At 66.6% G+C, this 4,365-nt stretch overlaps 1 long non-coding RNA gene across 1 annotated transcript; it reads left to right on the top strand.

Moving 5' to 3' along the window:
- Positions 1-2,345: 2,345 nt before the first annotated feature.
- Positions 2,346-3,494, top strand: LOC109314920. The gene is made up of 2 exons (XR_002102386.1): positions 2,346-3,000; positions 3,240-3,494. It is a non-coding gene; the product is annotated as an uncharacterized LOC109314920 (long non-coding RNA).
- The last annotated feature ends 871 nt before the right edge of the window (positions 3,495-4,365 follow it).

Below are 4,365 nucleotides of genomic sequence, written 5' to 3'. Positions count from 1 at the left end.
CGGCCCGGGCCGCCGGGGGCGAGTGCAGCGTGCCGGGGCCTGGAAGCCTTCCGTGACAGGAGCGCAGGTGGCCTGGCCACGAGCCGCCAGCGCCCATCCTGCCCCCAATAAACCCGGGTCCTGGCCAGACACGCTCTCCAGCCTCGCTCTTTGCGCGCAAGCCAGGCGCGGGTCCCTGCTCTCTCCACCCGAGCATGCAGCGGGGCTGGGATTTCTCCCGGCTCGCCGATCTCCCCGGCTGCCGCGGGGCGGCAGGAGAGGGGCGGCCACGGCACCACCGGGCCGGGAGCCAGGCTGAGCCCTGCCCACCAGCCCCCCCCGCCCTGCAGACGTGTTGCACCCCAGAAGCAGCTGCATCATTTCCCGAACGGAAATCCTGCTTCCTCCCGTGCTCTGTCCCCGCTTGGCTTCGCCGCCCCTGCACTATGCAGGCTCGGCGGGCAGGGAGCAGAGCCCCGAGGGGCGGCAGCCGCAGCCAGCTGGCCACGGGCGGTCAGCGCCCAGCGAGGCAGCTGCGTGCTCCCAGCCCAAGCCACAGCTGGACAAAGGCCCCTGTATCCCAGGCTGTTTTCCCAAGCAGGCGGGGGCACCGCGCCAGCCACAGCCCTGCCTGGCGGGCCAGGGTGTAAACGTAGCAGTGGCCGGAGGGCTGGCAGCCCCTCACACCTGCTTCTTAAGCGGGGAAAGGGCTTGGGGTGCCTTGAAGGGGGTTGTTGCTGTGGGTGCTGGTGCTGTGACGGGGGTAGGGGGCAGTTTGGTCGGGCTTGGCTGCTGCCTGCCCCCGGTTCACAAGCTGCCAAGACCCCCACCATCAGCAGCCCCCGTGCTGATTTGTTGCTGCCTCAGTTTTCCCTTCTGCACTGGTGGGGTGCTCTACCGTCAGCAGAGCAAGGGCTGTGCCTGGGGAGCATAATGGGGAGAGCTCATTAGCCCCAGCCTGGGGCACTTCCTTCAGTCCACACGTGGGTGCCATCCCAGCCAGCTCTCCACTGGGCTATGGTGACTCCTCAGGCTCCCATCCCCCTGGCATCAGGGCACCCCACAGTCTGCAGCGTATCATCCCTGTGAAGCCACAGCTGGGAGGGAGGGCTAAGTGATGTGACCAAGGCCCCCGTGGTCTGTCTGTAGCAGAGAACAAAGCACAGCAGGGTCTCCAGCAGCCGGGGGGGGGCTTCCCCCCCTGCCCTGAGGGAGGCTGAAGCACAGGACCCAGGTGCCCTTGCTAGGCGCCCATCCTTGTACTCTGCTATGGAGGGGGAGAGAGGACCTGGAGAAGGGGACGTCGCTGTCAGCGCCCGTTCCTGGGAGCCTCCCTCTGGGGCACGGTGCAGCAGGGGTGGCTGGGCTGCCTTTCGAGCCCCTGCCCCCTCCCTGCGGCTCAGCCGGCCACCCCAGGCGCTCTGCCCCACTTACTAATTCCTCCGTAAGGTCCTTAGCGTAATCCCCCGGTCCAGACCAGGCCTCCCGCACTAATGCCCCATAACCCGCCCGTCTTGGCCCTGGCACCCGCTCACAACCACGAGCTGCTGTAGCCACCGGTGCCTTTGCTGGGCTGGGACACCAGGGTCCAAGCCAGCCGCAGCAGCTGGGGTGGCAGTGCCAGCTCTGCTAGCCTGCTCCCTTGCACCAGCTGGGACTGGCTGCACTGGTGCCAGCAGCCACCCAAGTCCCCTGGGGTCACTGGGCAGGCTGGCAGCCCACGGGGCTTTGCTCCATGGGGGCGAGGTCCCCGGCTGGACCTGGAGCAGCAGAGCCAGCCCCACGGTCGGGTATCAAAGTCCTGCCTGCCCTGGGCACCAGCTCCTCCTAGGCCTTCCTGGCACTGGGCAACGCCTGGCATCCCAGCCAGGACAAGCCCCATGCACAGCCAGGCCTTGGGGTCCCGAGCTGGGGGCTTCCCCAGACCCGGCCTCCCCTCGATGCCGCGTGCTCCAGGCTTGCCAACCACCGCAGCAGACTGTGCCGAAAAACATGCGCCACGCTGGGGTAGACCCCGAGACCGTGGAGCACAACCTCAGGAGACTCGGGGCAGTGGATGAAGCCAGCTTCAGCCCACGGACGCTTGCGCTGTGCGTATATGAAGCCTGTAAGGTCCCAATGTGCCCTGCCTTAGACTCGAGGCGCATTTGATCGACTCCGGGCCCCCCTCAGAAAACGCCAGCTCCAAGCTTTCCCCTGGTTTTGACTCCAGGAAAATGCCAGGAGGACTCAGCACGCAACCGGTAGCACATTTTAAATGGCGCGTGCCTGCTGGACGTCTCAGGGTTCATCTCGTGCGCACTGTTTGCACACCTTGCAGGGCCGGCGTGGCATGGCGGGGCACCCCAAGCACACTTGGAAGAGACTCGTGCACCCCCGGCTGCCGCGGGCTGAGAATCGCTGTGCTAAGGCTGAGGCTCCGAGCTGCGGGGGGCTCCGACGGCAGCCTGGAAATGGCTGAGACTGTGGCCTGGAAACGAGCCAGCGTCTCCCATTTTGCAGCCAAGCGGAGCCTGACGACACGGCAGAGCAGAGCCGGGGCCGGCAATCCCCACGCTTGAAGGGAACGGCACAACTTCCCCATCAAGCAGGTGAGTGAGGCTCTGCATATGCAGAATTGCTTCTCCCATGATCCCACACCCTCTGCCACTGTCCTCCCGTGTGGCCTTGGTCACGTCACTTTGCTTCCGCCTTCCCCTCCCTAGACCCGGCACGGGTTGTGGAAGTATTTTGCCCCTCTAGACAGCGGGGCCTTCGCGGTGCTTGGTGGTGGCTGCAATTCAAATATTTGCTCCTAATGAGCACTGTGATTTTTGCCGGCTTCCTGGGTTGTGTTTTTAATTCGTACAGCGGGGAAACAGAGCATCTGCAAAACACCCAGCAAGAGCCCAGGCTGTGGGCAGCACCAGCTCCTGCAGGATCGGTGCCAACGCTGGAAGCTGTAGCCCTGAGAGGCACGGACGAGGCCCAGAGACGCCTCCTCTTCATTTCCAGGCCAAATCTCGCAGCCTCCCGGGCAAGGTGAGCCTTTCTGCCAGCTTCACACAGACAAAGGGATTGTTCCCACAACAATGGAGCCCGGAGCCGAGCCAGGAACCCGCCGGCCGGGGGCTACAGGGCCGTGCTAGGTGCCCCGAGGGGTGGGTTTAGAGCAGGGGACCCATCTTTTCTGCACCCCTGCCAAGAGGTGGGAAGGGGGGTGTATTTCTTTTCTGGCCCTGGCCTCGCACGGATTTTCCTTGTCACATCAAATAACGCAGGAGCACCGAGGGGTCGGGTTTGCACGCTGCAGCTGGCTGGAGATGGGAGACCCCGGAGATCCTGGCCTCTTAGGGCTTGGGAGAAGCAGAGCGGGCACGGGGGAGCCCATGGGCAGCGGGAAGCCGGAGCAGTGGGCAGCGGCCTGCGAAGGGGGCTGCAGCCGCGGGAGGAGCGGGCAATGGGCCCCGTGTCGCGTGAAGCCCTGAGTCGGCCCCTGAGAAAATAACCCAGCTCCGGGCTGGGGAAGGAAACCGCGGAGGAAGCTGTGCGGCCTGGCCTCTCACACTCGCCAGCCCCGGGTGATGGGTCAGCACTTTGTGCCGGCGGCGGAGGGAGGGGGCAGGCGCCGGAGGTGGGGGGTTGGCTCCCAAAGCCCCTCAGCTGCCCCCGGGGGTTGCAGGCAGGGCTGGGAACCCCGGTGCCTGTCGCTGCTGGATCTCGCCATCCAGCCCAAATCCCCAGTGCGATCAGTCAATCCGGCCGGCTGGGCCCTGCCCCGAGCGCCCTGCGACACCTCCACCCACGTGGGGAACCGGGGGGGGGGGTGAATCCTGGGCTGCATCCGTGCACGTGTGCGTGTGCATCTGTGTGCACACCTGGGAGCCTCCCTGGGGCCCGGCTCCCGCTCCCCTCCCGGCTTGGGCGCCGTGGCCTTTGCAGCTCTGCCTGAAAGCAAACCCGTGGCAAGAAAGACGGCGGTGGGGTGGCGCCGTGGCCGGAACGCAGCACAGCGCCGGAGATTAGGGGATGGCACGGGGTCTGGCTGCACAAACAGGCTCAGGGGAACGGATTATGGGGGAAGGGGCAGTGGGTGCCGCCCGGCCCCGGCTCTGCCCCCCCTTCCCCTGGAGCTGCCCGGGTTTTAGTTCATGGCTTGGGCTGAGCTTTTCCCCGTGCCTCTCCGAGTGGCTCCCGCTCCCGCAGTGGCGATGCCAGAGGCTCCGGGTCCCCTGGCAGGTGCCCAGGTTGCAGCCTCGCGGGGCCCCCGGCCTGGGTGGCCGTGGCCTCCCGGGAGCCTGCCAGTCCCATCCCCGGGGCGGAGCAGGCCTGGCCAGACCTGTCCGGCCTGCCTGGAAGCAGGGCGAGACCTGCCCCGAGCCCCGCAGGAGCGGCGGTGGAGGGGGC

This window comes from Crocodylus porosus, unplaced genomic scaffold, assembly GCF_001723895.1.
Source record: "Crocodylus porosus isolate Cpor-Errol unplaced genomic scaffold, CroPor_comp1, whole genome shotgun sequence".
NCBI lineage: Eukaryota > Metazoa > Chordata > Crocodylia > Crocodylidae > Crocodylus > Crocodylus porosus.
This window is presented reverse-complemented; position numbering and strand designations above follow the sequence as displayed.